The sequence below is a fragment of the Tupaia chinensis genome, unplaced genomic scaffold (assembly GCF_000334495.1).
Source record: "Tupaia chinensis unplaced genomic scaffold, TupChi_1.0 Scaffold138757_1, whole genome shotgun sequence".
In the NCBI taxonomy this organism is placed as follows: domain Eukaryota; kingdom Metazoa; phylum Chordata; class Mammalia; order Scandentia; family Tupaiidae; genus Tupaia; species Tupaia belangeri.
Window position 1 is genome coordinate 2,019,147 of NW_006198649.1, and position 17,109 is coordinate 2,036,255.

Sequence of the window (17,109 nt, forward strand, 5' to 3'; positions counted from 1 at the left end):
ACTGTACTGAATACTTTTCTCGATTACTGAAAGGTGAAAACAGGGATTAGGGAACTAGTTAGAAGTCAACCGAAGTAACACAAGGAAGATTTTATGTAATCCTGAACTAAAGCAATAGCAGTGTGGACAAAATAAAATGGAATTTGAGAGATATTTACAAATGGTGATACATAAGAATTAGTGAAAATCAAGAATTAGGGAGTGATTTTGGCTTGGATTATTAGATGAAAATGGCATTCTGATATGAAAAATAAAAAAAGGAGGTCCATAGTTGGTAGAAAAACATTAAGTTCAGTTGTGGACTGTAGAAATTTAATACTAAACATCTATGCACATAATAAAAAATGTATAGAATATATTCTGAAAGAAGATGTAGCATTCTAGGGTCTCAAGTACAGACAGAAGTGGTGGTTCTGCTAATATGAGAACTGATAAATTAAACTTCTGAAAAAATGTGATTACTAATTCTGCCTAAAGAGTAGTCTAAAGGTCTTCTATTCGTGGGTACTGAAACAGAGAGAAAATAAGGGGAAAGAAACCCAGAGGGAGATGAAAAACTTGAAGCAACGTGGCACCTTGATTTTTATGTAAGTAAATTCATAATAGGATGCATTTTTATTTTTAAGAAGCTATTAATAAATATAGGGATAAATTATGATTATAATACATCCCTCTCCTATAAATAGAGAAGTATTTTAAAAAGAAGACGACTGGAAAAGCAGAAAAAGAAGTGAGGGATTTCACAGAAAGTGGTCTTTAAAAGTGCATTTCACCTTCAGTACAGCTGAGGCATTTATAATTTAAAAAGATGATTTCTAGTTGAAACTATAGAATGTGGTATGCTTGTTGATGGTTGAGTTGCATGAGAAAATCTACTGTGTCAGTAACAGGGTTCTAAAAAGCACTTTCTGTTTTTATTATTTCATATATCTTTTTCCCTGTCTTACTAGCTTATAACCAATTGTTCTGCATAAGTGAACAAAATAGAAAACAATACACCAAGAGTGTGTACGCCCAAGGCATCTCATAGCCAACATGGCAGACTTGTCTTCTCATTTCCATTCTAGCTTGTCTCTACATCATAATTGTGCTTATTTCAACTTGTCTGTTTTGTTGCTCTCATAGAAGAAGACTGGTAGGGTTGACCAATAACAGTAAACCATTAAGATGAATGACAGATAACCTCCATTCCTTGATTATGCTCATTCACTTTGAAGAAGTTTCCCATCCTTTTTGCTTTCTTGTTGCCACCCATTCTACTTTCTCCTGTATATATTTCACCAGGAAGGCTTATTTCCTCTCCTTATAAGCCAGTCTCAAATCCTACGACTTAAGACTTTTACCAAACTTAATCTTGATGGTATTTCCTGTGTCTGGCATCCTCAAAGTATGTCCAATTTTATTCATTTAATAAAAATGTACAGAATAATTACCCAGCTGTAGAAGCAGAAGTATGTGTCTTCCAAACATGTATGTCCTGATTGGAAACATGAAATATGCAAACAAATTATTGAAATGTTTGGTAGTAGGAGAAAATGGAATAAACATACAAAATTTAAATGTGGATGGATTTTTTATTACCATTGATAGTTTTATGACAGTATTTAAGATATTTCTTAAAGAGCGCTAGGATACCATAGCATAATTTTTTGTGGATCAAAAAACCTTTAAGTGTCGGGAACCAGCAGTTAGAGTAATGGCTATGTCGCTGGACTCCCACGTAGGCGACCGCGGTTCACGTCCCGGACCCGGTGGCTTAAAACTCACGCCGGGCACGTGTGCGTGCATGCCCAAGATCCCGAGAGGAGAATGGAGGAGAAGGGATTGCGGCGTGACCATCCCCCCTGGGGGGTGATTTCTCGCTTTCTGTCTCTATGTCTCTCTCTGTCTGTCTGGCGAGCGCCCGCGCCCTACAGTGAAAATCTCTCAAAAAAAAAAACCAAAAAACAAAAAAAACCTTTAAGTGTCCAGATAAAAACTAGAGAAGTACTATGTAAAATAGATAAAGCCTCCCTTAGGTTCTTGAGGCTCATTAGCTAGAAAGAAACTATTAAATTTTACTATGATAAGGACAATACCAAAAATTATATATTTTTTAATTGCCAAAGAGTGTGTAAACTTGCCAGAAAGAGAAATAGAAATAAAGAGAGAGAGAGATAGAAGTAGAAAGTTCGGTCATGGGGCTGGCAGCTCTCATGGTGGTTAAGAGCTCTGGAATCCCACGACTGATAGCAGATCGAGTCCTGGACCTGGATGCTTGCTTCCTCACTTTCCTGCTCTTTCTCTCTCTCCCTCTCTCTCCTGTGTGTGTGTGTGTGTGTGTGTGTGTGTGTGTGTGTGTGTGTATGTGTGCATGTATGTCTTGAAATATTAAAATAATAATAATACATAAAATTAAATAAAATAATTCTTTTTATAAAAGTGCTTTTTTAAAAAAATTGCTCACAAAGCAGTCCCCTGTTCTTTATTTCTCTATCCTATCACGATTTGGGGTGTGCTTTTACACATGCCTAGTGTGGTTTTCAGGCCTCCAGAGTCAGGATTTGAACCATGGTTGGCCATGTGGCATCCAGCTCACTCAACCACCGGACTATAGGGCTGGCCCTAAATAATGAATAAACCTTTGGAAAATGTGGGTGTGTGTATTGGTATTAGAATAAAAAAGACATGTAAACATGTACTTTGTTCATACATAACAAATACTTTCACCTGTTCATTTCTTGAAGCTAAGATAATATTAAGAGATTTAAGAATAAAGTTGTTAAAATAGTTTTAATTCAGTGTAATATCAGACTGCCGTAATGGGGCATATTCGCTTGCCCTAGTAGTGAAACTGATTAAAGCCTTAGTCTGGTGCTTCTGCAGAGTTCCTGCTGTTTTTGTCTTGTGTCTGAGCTAGAGTACATGTATTCAGAAGCACAGTTATTCTGAATCTTGTAAGCTGTCTTTCTCTCTGTTTCTATTTTGTACTTACTGGTCACTCTCATATTTCTAACTCAGAACAGCTGTCGTTTGTTGGGGAAGGAGGTAGGGTGGTTCTCTTGGAATGATTTATTTCTGAGTGACTCTTTTTCCAAATAACATTGTTTATTAGCCATTCTCAAAACACCATAATAACTTTAATTTTAAAAAGTTAAGAGAACAAGAATTATGAAATGCTACTTATTATGTTCTGAACACTATGCTAGGTATTTTTATAACACCCTCACTGTAGTTCTATGAAATAGCTATTATTACTTGAACAGTCAATATAAAAACAAGAAAAGCTAAGTTTTAGAGAGTTTGCACAGTTAGTGAATAGTGAGTCTATTTGATTAACCCATGTTTTCCCTTCTAAACTACACTGCTTCTTAAGATAATGAAGAGAAATAATCTGAAAATGTACAAAAAGGCACATTATAACACAATTAGACTATTGCTTGCTGTGTCACCCATTTAGATAGACCAAAATTTATTCTTGTTTTTCACTACAGTAGAATTATGCACTAAGAAAAACCTGGTAATAGTTTATTGAACTAGATATTTCTAATAATTATGCCAATAATTAAAATGACATTTTGCCATAGATAAGCACCAATAAAGTTAGTCAAAGGTAAAGTTTTCTAACATGTTTGGATGTTTTAATGTTTGTTTAAGTGAAAACACTAACTGGATTATAGTCTGATGATAAAAGTTAGAAGTGGCAACAACAGAGTTGCACACAGAAGTGTTGAGTATAGCTATCAAGCAGGGATAGATGCGTAAGTAGAAAATGTGTTTTTAATCATTTTTAAACAGATTAAACTAATATAGATGGTTATCAAAAAGTTATATAACATGCATACTAGGAAACACCTATGCATGTGGGGGGCCAGATGGTGCAGAAATAACATATCAGATCCACATGAGAAAAGTCCTGGTTCACATCCTTGGGCCCCCTTGACATGCCAGACACATGAGCACATACCCCTGATTCTGAGAGGTTGACACTGGGCTTGGATCCTGATTTGAAAACCCTGTTGGGTTGCCTCTCTTGCTCTCTCACTCTCTTTTCTCTCTCATGGAAACATAAATAAATGTAAAATACAAAAACAACAACAACAACAACAAACTATACATGATTTCAAAAATTTTTGCACCAAAATAAGCTCATACTTTAATTCCATTTTTCTGAAAGCTTTTTCAGTCCCCTGTACTTGCTCAGGACTGGGAAATCCTGGCATTTATGGTAGCAAATTTTTTTACTTTTTTGAGTGATTGAATCATAGGACTGAAAAAGTGACAGAAAAGATTTTGTGACATAGTTGATAAATAGCTTTAAAAAGGTAAAGAAAGACACAATTGTTCCTTGGATATATAAGTAAGTTCTAAGAAAGAAATTTCAATAGAACATTATGCTTGATTCTATACATAGTTTCAGCTGATGATTTAAGAGCATTAGATAGGAGGTCCAAAGAATGGAATGTTGATGAATATGATCCTGTATTCCTATGCTTATTAGGAAGCCTGTTTCCTCAGGCGTTCAACATGTACAAATGACTTCTTTGACCAAAGATGTGTGAGAAAAAGTAACTTCTAACACTTACAGGAAGAGGTTTCTGGAACCAGTGTGTTATTTACTACATTCCATTTTCCCATCACCATATTTATGGAAGAATTCACTGAAATTGATCACTCTAAGATCCTGAACAACTGCAATAAGCAGACCCTTTGTGACCTTCATGTAACATTAGCAAGAAATAAACCATTATTTTTTTATTTTATTTTATGGTTTTTTTGGGGGGAGAGGTTTTCGCTATAGGGCGCACGTGCTCGCCAGACAGAGACAGAAAGCAAGAAATCACCCCCCAGGGGGATGGCCATGCAGCAATCTCTTCTCCTCCATTCTCCTCTCGGGATCTTGGGCACACACGCACATGCGCCTGGCGTGAGTTTTAAGCTACTGGGTCCGGGACATGAACCACGGTCAACTACGTGGGAATCCAGCGACATAGCCATTACGCTAACTGCTGGTTCCCAATAAACCATTATTTTAAGGCGTTGGTATTTGAAGTTGTTTGTTATTGCAGGACAGCATTGTCTATTCCATCTGATACACATACTGGGAATTCCTTGATCATATGAACCATGTCTAATTTATCACTGTATCTCCTCTACTAAAATAGTATCTGGGATAAATATCAAATCAGTGAATGAGTTAATAAGTGGTGCCATATAAATGTTTTTACCCTTTTTGAATATACAGGCTAAGATAGCATAGAAATACAACAATATGAAAGCCCTTTGGAAATGAGAAGTTATTTACATAATGTATGGGCAAGAAGTAAGTGTATTGCACTTTCAGAAAGCAAAGGTTAACACTAATTGAGCTAAAGAGCAGGAGGAAGAGCCTTGAGGCTTCCATTAGAGATGCAACTTGAGACTCTTACCAATCACAAGACCAAACAACAGGGATTTTTGAGGTGACAGGAATCACTCTTATTTTTCTTTCACATGAAAAATGCTACATTAGGAATTTAGTTGTATTTCATGAGATACTAATTGTGAAACTTTTTATGATAAGAAAACATGAATTGGACTTATCAATTGCTGAGTAGTTTCTCTAACCCCCAAATCTGAACAGTTCTTACACTTGCAGCTAGCGCAGTTGATTAATATCAAACAAATATAGTAAAATGGAAATTTCTGAATAGAAATGACAGAAAGGGTCAAAGAAACAAAATACAGAGAAAAGGGGTTATTTTTTCCAAGAGGGCATAGTAGACACCTGCTCATATTTTCCTTTCTGACAAAAGGTAGGGATACTCTTTCACTTTATCATCTCCAATCCTCCCTTCCAATCCTCTGCCTCATGTCAATCCAATCTTGACTTTCTTTGAGTTCCTGGTGTCCATACTTTTTTTTTTTTTTTTTTGCATCTTCAAACTATTCAACTAATCCTCTCTAAATAGATTTTTGTATGACTTTAGCCAATCAAGTTACTTTAATTGGCATTCAGGAATTTATTCACATAAGGAAAGGAAGAATTCTGTTCTGTGAACTCTTGCCTGCAAATACTACAGATACCTACTTTGCTTGACAGTTTGCTTTTTAATCCCAACTATCTTTTCATGAAAATGGGTCGCTCTCCTTCTTTTTTAATTATAGATACCTCTGTATCTTCATGGATTAGAGGCCTGCTTGTAACCATTTCCTAAGATACAGAATTCTCATCATGTTTTTTGTAATAAATTGTCAATTTTCTTAAGTAGTGAAGATTGAAGTTACTGATGCATTACATCTTGTGACCTTCATCATTTGCAGATTGGCAAATACCAAGGAATCTGTCCTTTGGGTAGAGAGATGTCATTTTTTCTTATCTTTGACAGAGATTTTTTGCTATAGAGCATGTGCACTCACTAGAGAGACAGAGAGAGACAGAAAGTGAGAAATCACCCCTCAGGGAGGTTGGCCAAGCCTCAGTCTCTTCTCCTCCATTCTCCCTTCAGAATTCTGGGCATGCACCACACATGCCCAGCATGAGTTTTAAGCCACCAAGTCTGGGACTCAAACCCCAGTTGAGAATGTAAACATAACACCATCTGCTGGTCCCAGGAGTTGTCATTTTAAAGAGAACATATGAATTCTCAGATGGCTGAAGGTTGTGCCTGTGAAGAAATCGTAGAATAGAAATAAAATAGAAAGTTGTTCATGCTGTAAGATGTCCTTTACTCCCACAGCTACTTCCAATTTAAAATAAAGAAAGCCACTGAGAGCACTGAGCTCTACTTGGTGCAGGTTAATTATGTTAACTGTGACTATGACAGTAGTCCTCTTAGTGTCAGCCAGGTTTCTGAGTCCAGAGAAATTTGAATTTCATAGATCATGATTTTTGTATGGTTTTGTTTTGTTTTTGTCACATTAGTCAGCAGAAAGAAAACTAGTATTACGAGTATCATGGCTTAGCAACGGTAACAAAATACTTATGATCTTGGGACATAACAATAAAACTATGCGGTATTCCAAGCAAATTATGTTTCTATTAAAAATCCTTCCATTCCTCAAGAACTTACTTCAGACACTAAACTCTGCTTTTTTTCCAATCCTTGCATGATTTCTACAAGAGAAATTACTATTTTCTCTATTTTCATTCTTTTTTAGAGTCATTTTCATCATTGCACTGAGAACTTCCACTTGAATCTAAGTACTGGTATTTTATTTACAGGTATACTTTTCCCGTAGTTAGCATAAAACCTACCTATCTTTGTCCATTTTGTTGCTCTATGTGTGTGTATGTGTGTGTGTATGTATATATATACACACACATACATATATATATTTTAATATAATATAAATATTTAATATATAAAAATATATAACAGTCCATATAATATATATGTATATATAATATAATATGATGTAATACAATAGAATCATATATATATGTTTGTATATATTACAGTTATGGCAGCTGGGAAGTCCAAGTTGAAAGGCCCATATCTGGTAAGGGCCTAGTCACTGCATCATCTCATGGAGGTTCAGAAGAGCAAGAGAATATCTGTTCATGATGTGCTTGCAGACAAAGGGAGGAGAGGAGCATGAACCCATTGTTTTACTCACTCCCGTAGTAATAGCTCTGCTCTTGTGACCTCGTCTACCTCTTAAAGGTCTCACACCTCAACACTGTTGTACTGGAAGATAAGTGTCCAACACATGAGTATTAAGGGACCAATTTAAACCATAGCACTACCTCTTTATAGTCATGTTTATTATACACACACATACATATATATATTTTAATATAATATAAATATTTAATATATAAAAATATATAACAGTCCATATAATATATATGTATATATAATATAATATGATGTAATACAATAGAATCATATATATATGTTTGTATATATTACAGTTATGGCAGCTGGGAAGTCCAAGTTGGCAGGCCCATATCTGGTAAGGGCCTAGTCACTGCATCATCTCATGGAGGTTCAGAAGAGCAAGAGAATATCTGTTCATGATGTGCTTGCAGACAAAGGGAGGAGAGGAGCATGAACCCATTGTTTTACTCACTCCCGTAGTAATAGCTCTGCTCTTGTGACCTCGTCTACCTCTTAAAGGTCTCACACCTCAACACTGTTGTACTGGAAGATAAGTGTCCAACACATGAGTATTAAGGGACCAATTTAAACCATAGCACTACCTCTTTATAGTCATGTTTATCAGTCCAGTCTTTTAAAATATGTTTTCTTTCTCCAGTGTGTAAAAAGAATCACCTCTGGCTACCTTACAGTTTAATACTAGGGACCCAGTTGGTTACCATCCTGCTGGCACTCCCAGCCTCAGCATAGAGGGAACAGGATACTTTTTCTCCAAGTGGCTTCTCCTAAGGGCAGATCTGCTTTCTGCAAAAAGATGTCTTTGTTCCACAGATTAGTTTCCTGGAACTCCTGCAAAATACATCTACAGAAATTGACTGTTGCTTCTCTACATATTTATCCAGAGAACTGCTTTGGATTTTTTTCAAATCATTTATGATTACTAAAAGTGCCAAATTTATAAACCTCAGGCATGAAGATCACCGTGTAACTGAATTAGGTTGACCTCATTGGAAACCAGATTACAGTCTTAGTACACAGGCAGTTATTAACCTTGAGTATATCTGTGAAGCAACAAAATCCAATTCATAACTTTGCCTGAACTGAGACTATCCCTGAATGGATATTGCCAAGAAAGCAACTATTTCAAAATAATCTCTCTGTAGAATTACTTGACATTGTTTGGCAAAGTGAGGCAAATATGCCTTATAATAGTAGGCTATAAAATTGTGCCTCAAATTGAAATCTTAATGAAACGTACTTGCAAGTATGAATATACACAAGTGATTTTTAAAAGTAAATAAAAAATACTGGGATGGAAATCCCCTAGGCTAAAATTAGCAAGACTGCCTGACATTAAGTTCCTGGGATCTTCTATTTCTAACAAAAGATGCTATCTGTTACTTATACACATTTTTCCTGTGGATGATTTTTAATCTATAAAACTTTGATAAACAAAATATTTAATGCAACTTTCTATCACTTCTGCCCAATTGAAAACAAGTAAACAGCTATTTTTATCCTTTCAGAATGGACTTTTCTATCAACCAAGGTCCTAATAAGAATTTAATAAAAAGACTGTGTTCAAAGCTGTGAGAAATTTTAAAGGAACTCATAAGGAATATTGAGGCACTAGACACACACACACACACACACAAGCCAGGAAGCCATTGCCACCTCTAATCCTGAAGGGCAAAGGAAGAAATAGCTCTACCAGACCCTACTGAGATGGGGTGCAGTGTGGGAGGAGCTGCCTGAAAGGTGTTAAAATCTTGGAGGCATGTAGCACCTACCAAAAAAGGTGGCCAAGAGCCAAAAAAAGTGGGGAATAAAAAGTTTAATCTCTCTTGTCGTTCATTGATCTCTGGAGCTAGCTGGGAAGGGTGATTGGATTTGCGGTCAATAGGTGTGAGTCTCCTGGGTTACAGAGCATAACAGGAGAAAAAGGATATAGAGGTGGTGGTGGCAGTAGGGATGGGAGTGGAAGCTAGAAAATGGGGAGTAATGAACACAGCTCTTATTTTCAATTTTTGTTTTTCTTTCTATATTTAAGTGGACAGTGGTACTCTCCATGTTGCTAAAGTATGAAATAGAAAAATGGAGAATAGTTATAACACAGTGGATGGAAAAATATCTTCTATGCTATGTATGCTTCTATTCTAATATCAAATGGCTGCCAATAAAATGAAAGATAAAATAGACTCAATTGCAAATTAAGTGACACATTTATACATTATATATATATATATATAGATATAGATATAGATATATATCATATAGATACACAACCATATATATGGGCATGTTCTTACATTCTCTTGTTATTTCTCGTTATCATTTGGTCTTCAACCAAGACAAGAATATTTCTCATATACTTAATCACTCTCCTTATACATTTTTAAAATAAGAAACAATCTTTTATGCAGTAATTTCTGCCATATGTTTAGAATAATCTCATTTATTGTTCTTTGACTTCTAAGATTTTTGTATAAAAACTGAAAAATTACCACTTAATTTTTGTTTGTTTGTTTGGCTAGAAGGCCTATATGCTCACCAGAGGGAGAAAAAGGGGAAGAAAGACAGAAAAGGGAGAAAGCACCCTCAATGGGGCATGGTCACATCATATGCCCTTCCCCTTTCTCCATCCTGTCGGGATTTGGGTTTTGCATGTGCATGCCTCTAGGGTGGTTTCAAGCTTCTGGAACCAGAATCATGAGGATCTGGCTCTCCTAACCACCAGGCCATGGGCCAGCCTGCCACTTAACCTTTATAACATGCTAATACAGGTTTTCACTAAAAACTGCTTATCCATTAATTATTTTAATCTGCTTTCATTGTATTTAATAAAATATGGATTTCCTACCCACAATAATAAATAGAAAAAGAAATGTGAAATAATGTGAATATAAGTAAAGGTCTCTTGAGACTGCTGAAGAAGAATGAACTAGGCAAGGGAAAAACAGAAAATCTAATGCCTCATTGGTAGTAAATGTAAACTAATAAGATGAGATAAAGTAAAACTCATAACAGACATCTTAGGCATGATAGAACTTAAAACCTCAATGCTAAAATTTAAAAACAATTTATTAAAAGAAAAAAAGCTAAAGGGAAAAACAATGTTTTATGACAGGCATATTAGCAAACCAACACTGTTACATTTACTCCATAGAACTTAAAAAGTGGCTTATCATTACTATACTATAGAGAGTATATTTGAAATAGCTGAGTGAAATATAAATGTATCATAGTCATTTTTTTTTTTTGAGAGGTTTTTGCTATAGGGTGCATGTGCTCACCAGAAAGCCAGAGAGAGAAAGACAGAAAGCAAGAATCACTCACCCCTCCCCCCCAGGGGCAATGGGCACGCCACAATCCCTTCTCCTCCATTCTCATCTCAGGATCTTGAGCATGCACGCACATGTGCCATGGTGGGTTTAAGCCACTTGGTCCGGGACTCGAACCGCAGTCAACTACATGGGAGAGCAGCAACATAGCCATTATGCCAACTGCTGGTCTCATTAAAAAAAAAAAAAAAAAAAAAAAACATTTAAGTGATAAATACACCTTACTTTTTTTTTTTTTTTTCTATAAATTTCTTTCTCCAGTGTGTAAAAAGAATCACCTCTGGCTACCTTACAGTTTAATACTAGGGACCCAGTTGGTTACCATCCTGCTGGCACTCCCAGCCTCAGCATAGAGGGAACAGGATACTTTTTCTCCAAGTGGCTTCTCCTAAGGGCAGATCTGCTTTCTGCAAAAAGATGTCTTTGTTCCACAGATTAGTTTCCTGGAACTCCTGCAAAATACATCTACAGAAATTGACTGTTGCTTCTCTACATATTTATCCAGAGAACTGCTTTGGATTTTTTTCAAATCATTTATGATTACTAAAAGTGCCAAATTTATAAACCTCAGGCATGAAGATCACCGTGTAACTGAATTAGGTTGACCTCATTGGAAACCAGATTACAGTCTTAGTACACAGGCAGTTATTAACCTTGAGTATATCTGTGAAGCAACAAAATCCAATTCATAACTTTGCCTGAACTGAGACTATCCCTGAATGGATATTGCCAAGAAAGCAACTATTTCAAAATAATCTCTCTGTAGAATTACTTGACATTGTTTGGCAAAGTGAGGCAAATATGCCTTATAATAGTAGGCTATAAAATTGTGCCTCAAATTGAAATCTTAATGAAACGTACTTGCAAGTATGAATATACACAAGTGATTTTTAAAAGTAAATAAAAAATACTGGGATGGAAATCCCCTAGGCTAAAATTAGCAAGACTGCCTGACATTAAGTTCCTGGGATCTTCTATTTCTAACAAAAGATGCTATCTGTTACTTATACACATTTTTCCTGTGGATGATTTTTAATCTATAAAACTTTGATAAACAAAATATTTAATGCAACTTTCTATCACTTCTGCCCAATTGAAAACAAGTAAACAGCTATTTTTATCCTTTCAGAATGGACTTTTCTATCAACCAAGGTCCTAATAAGAATTTAATAAAAAGACTGTGTTCAAAGCTGTGAGAAATTTTAAAGGAACTCATAAGGAATATTGAGGCACTAGACACACACACACACACACACAAGCCAGGAAGCCATTGCCACCTCTAATCCTGAAGGGCAAAGGAAGAAATAGCTCTACCAGACCCTACTGAGATGGGGTGCAGTGTGGGAGGAGCTGCCTGAAAGGTGTTAAAATCTTGGAGGCATGTAGCACCTACCAAAAAAGGTGGCCAAGAGCCAAAAAAAGTGGGGAATAAAAAGTTTAATCTCTCTTGTCGTTCATTGATCTCTGGAGCTAGCTGGGAAGGGTGATTGGATTTGCGGTCAATAGGTGTGAGTCTCCTGGGTTACAGAGCATAACAGGAGAAAAAGGATATAGAGGTGGTGGTGGCAGTAGGGATGGGAGTGGAAGCTAGAAAATGGGGAGTAATGAACACAGCTCTTATTTTCAATTTTTGTTTTTCTTTCTATATTTAAGTGGACAGTGGTACTCTCCATGTTGCTAAAGTATGAAATAGAAAAATGGAGAATAGTTATAACACAGTGGATGGAAAAATATCTTCTATGCTATGTATGCTTCTATTCTAATATCATATTGCTGCCAATAAAATGAAAGATAAAATAGACTCAATTGCAAATTAAGTGACACATTTATACATTATATATATATATATATAGATATAGATATAGATATATATCATATAGATACACAACCATATATATGGGCATGTTCTTACATTCTCTTGTTATTTCTCGTTATCATTTGGTCTTCAACCAAGACAAGAATATTTCTCATATACTTAATCACTCTCCTTATACATTTTTAAAATAAGAAACAATCTTTTATGCAGTAATTTCTGCCATATGTTTAGAATAATCTCATTTATTGTTCTTTGACTTCTAAGATTTTTGTATAAAAACTGAAAAATTACCACTTAATTTTTGTTTGTTTGTTTGGCTAGAAGGCCTATATGCTCACCAGAGGGAGAAAAAGGGGAAGAAAGACAGAAAAGGGAGAAAGCACCCTCAATGGGGCATGGTCACATCATATGCCCTTCCCCTTTCTCCATCCTGTCGGGATTTGGGTTTTGCATGTGCATGCCTCTAGGGTGGTTTCAAGCTTCTGGAACCAGAATCATGAGGATCTGGCTCTCCTAACCACCAGGCCATGGGCCAGCCTGCCACTTAACCTTTATAACATGCTAATACAGGTTTTCACTAAAAACTGCTTATCCATTAATTATTTTAATCTGCTTTCATTGTATTTAATAAAATATGGATTTCCTACCCACAATAATAAATAGAAAAAGAAATGTGAAATAATGTGAATATAAGTAAAGGTCTCTTGAGACTGCTGAAGAAGAATGAACTAGGCAAGGGAAAAACAGAAAATCTAATGCCTCATTGGTAGTAAATGTAAACTAATAAGATGAGATAAAGTAAAACTCATAACAGACATCTTAGGCATGATAGAACTTAAAACCTCAATGCTAAAATTTAAAAACAATTTATTAAAAGAAAAAAAGCTAAAGGGAAAAACAATGTTTTATGACAGGCATATTAGCAAACCAACACTGTTACATTTACTCCATAGAACTTAAAAAGTGGCTTATCATTACTATACTATAGAGAGTATATTTGAAATAGCTGAGTGAAATATAAATGTATCATAGTCATTTTTTTTTTTTGAGAGGTTTTTGCTATAGGGTGCATGTGCTCACCAGAAAGCCAGAGAGAGAAAGACAGAAAGCAAGAATCACTCACCCCTCCCCCCCAGGGGCAATGGGCACGCCACAATCCCTTCTCCTCCATTCTCATCTCAGGATCTTGAGCATGCACGCACATGTGCCATGGTGGGTTTAAGCCACTTGGTCCGGGACTCGAACCGCAGTCAACTACATGGGAGAGCAGCAACATAGCCATTATGCCAACTGCTGGTCTCATTAAAAAAAAAAAAAAAAAAACGCATTAAAAAAAAAAAAAAAAAAAAAAAAAACATTTTAGTGATAAATACACCTTACCTATTTTTTTTTTTTTAATAGAAGTTTTTGCCTTAGGGCGCATGCACTTTCCAGAGAGAGAGACAACGAGAGGGAAAGTAAGCAAGCAGTCTCTCTCTAGGGCGAATGGCCATGCTACAATCTCTTCTCCATTATTTTCCTCTTGGGATCTTGGGCACATCTGCACATACACCCAGAGTGACTTTCAAGCCACTGAATACAGAACTGAAACCTCAGTCACTATGTAGGAATCAAGCAATGTAACCGCTAGGCCATCTGCTGGTCCCACACGCTGTAGTGTAGTTCAACTTTCATGGTTTTAGTTTCTTAGACTTTGTTGAACTCCAAGTTTGAGCAATGATAATTAAAATAGAATCTACTTTGAAATGCTTTTTAAAATTTATAATGTTCATTTAAAATAATATAATAAAGATTTTTAATTGCTTATAATTTTAATGCAAAAATATTTTGGGGTAAACTTATAATGATTGAAAGGAGTGATTAACATATCATTAGTTTATGCAAATCTAACATGGTCCACATTAAAATAGCCTCCATGAATCGCTGAAAGCAAAAGGAGAGATTATTTTCTTAAAATTTTTAACAGCTAAATGAAGAAATCACTTGCATAATACAAGAAGAGTTTGAGTCCTCTTTGGAGAAACAGTCAATTTGTCTGTTTGCTCAGCATTCAATGATTTTGGGGATATTAGTCAACAAAAAAAGTACTAATAGCTTTTGGAAACATTAGCTTGAGAACCATTTTCCATTTAGTCTGTAGTTAGTTAATTGAGTGTACGTTCATTTGTCCATATAAGCTATAAAATCCTACAATGAAGATGTAATTATAATTAACATTGCTGACCAGTTAAAAAGCATAAACAGTAGTATCCCCATCAATATGTACTCTCTATTTGCTGACATTTCTCGTTATGCCAGATGGTGACTTTAATGATGGTGCCTTGTGGTGCAGCTAATGATTTTTGTGCCTGATGGTACTTTTATAGGGCCTGTGGCATCATAGAAGGCTGAAGGGTGACTTCATAATGATCTTCAAGCATATGAAGGGTCATGAAGTATATGGTTATGAAGTGACCAGCTGTTACTCATTCAAACAAGAAATAGTAGAATTTAATTGTAACCAGAGGGATTTAACTGAGGTATGAAGTAGAACTTCCTGACAATAAAAGATACCTAATGAGAATGGTGAGAGATGCTAAAAGCTCTTCTTTTTTTCTTGAGGACAGAATGTGCTCATCTGTGTGACATGATCAAGTTTGCTCTTATGCTGTGGATATATCAGTTTCCTTTCACATCCATGAGTCTCTATTTCATATACTCAATACTAACTTGGTTCAAAATCAGGCTATAACTTATTACCTATGTAACTTTGGGTAAGATAGTCATTTAAATACTTTGGGTCTTGACTTCTCTGCAAAATAGAAGTGAAATCTTTCATCTAAATTTCTAGGGAACAATCTAAATTATCTGTTAGGTAGAGTTGAATTTTTTTCTTTCGTTTCAGTTTCTTGAAAATGAGGACAGGTTTAAAATGTCCTTTTAGCAGAATCAATCAATTTCTTTCTTCCTTTCTTCCTTTCTTTCTTTTTTTTCTTTCTTTCTTTCTCTCTTTCTCTCTTTCTCTCTCTTTCTTTCTTTCTTTTTTTCTCCTTCTTTTTTTTTTTTTTTTTTTAATGAAGAGTCCCAGAGTAATGAAGACCTGTGTAATAGTAAAGAGCAAGAGCAACATAAAAACTCTCAGCCTCTTCTGTAGGGGATTATTTCCTACCCAAACACTGACTAGGAATGTTTCTCCTTCATACCATCAAATAACTGTATATGTTAAAAGGAGAATGCAAAAGAGCTGGATCTAGTCTAGACTCCTGCAATTACCAATTATGGTATTTAGACCCAAACCAAGTCACTTAACTTCTCTGAGTTTTATTTTGCTTAGAAATTGTTTGGCAAAAGTTATGTTTAGAAACTGTTTGGCAAATAGTATGTTCCAGGTTATTGTTCAAGATACTAAGAGTTTAGGGAACCAGCAGTTAGCGTAATGGCTATGTCGCTAGACTCCCACATAGTCGACCGTGGTTCGCGTTCCGGACCCGGTGGCTTAAAACTCACACTGGGCGCATGTTCGTGCATGCCCAAGATCCCGAGAGGAGAATGGAGGAGAAGGGATTGCGGCGTGACCATCCCCCCTGGGTGGTGATTTCTCGCTTTCTGTCTCTATGTTTCTCTCTGTCTGGCAAAAACCTCTCCAAAAGAAAAGAAAAAAAAAAAAAAGATACTAATAGTTTATCATTATAGGATTCCAAAAAGTCTTCTATCTTGCACGGTATGTTAAAGAGTTCGGGCCAACTGGTGGTGGCATGGTTAAAGTGCCTGGATCCCACTTGGCTGATTGCAGTTAGTCCTACACCAGTACAGTGACTTGAGAAACACATTGGACACAAGTATATGCATGCCCAAAATCCTGAAAGAAGTGAGAAACAGAGGAGAAGCAATTGCAGCATGACTATTCTTTATGAGGGTTGCTTTCTCACTTTCCCTCTCTCTCTCTCTGTCTCTGTCTGTCTCTCTCCAGCAAGTACATGAGCCTTCTGGGGAAAAAAAAATAGTTGGAGGAAATAAAAGAAAGAAATCAACAGATAATCAAATAAACAAATAAGATAATTTCAGGGAGTATTGTATTAGGAAAAAAAATCAAAAAGAGTAAGGGGATAGTATAATCATGCTGGGGGAGGAGGTAATTCTGTAATCTAGGAAGACTTCTCTAAAGTGTAACACTTGATGCTATTCCTGTATAACAGAAAGGATTCAGACATGCAAAGACACAGAATGAGGCTCAATAAGGAATGACAGTCAAGACTCAGATCGTCTCTTCCCACTTCTCTAATCTGAATTTGAGGAACCTTAAGGTGCTACAGTGACAAAAGTATTGATTATTTCTGTCCTTCGTTTTATCAGTCTCTGATCTATGCTTATCAATTTCTTTATACATAATATATAGAAGAGAGAGCAGGAA

At 35.9% G+C, this 17,109-nt stretch overlaps 1 protein-coding gene across 1 annotated transcript in view; it reads left to right on the top strand.

Moving 5' to 3' along the window:
• The window catches only part of LRP1B (LDL receptor related protein 1B), a 1,871,701-nt gene that overhangs the window by 864,994 nt on the left and 989,598 nt on the right, over positions 1–17,109 (top strand). The window lies entirely within an intron of this gene.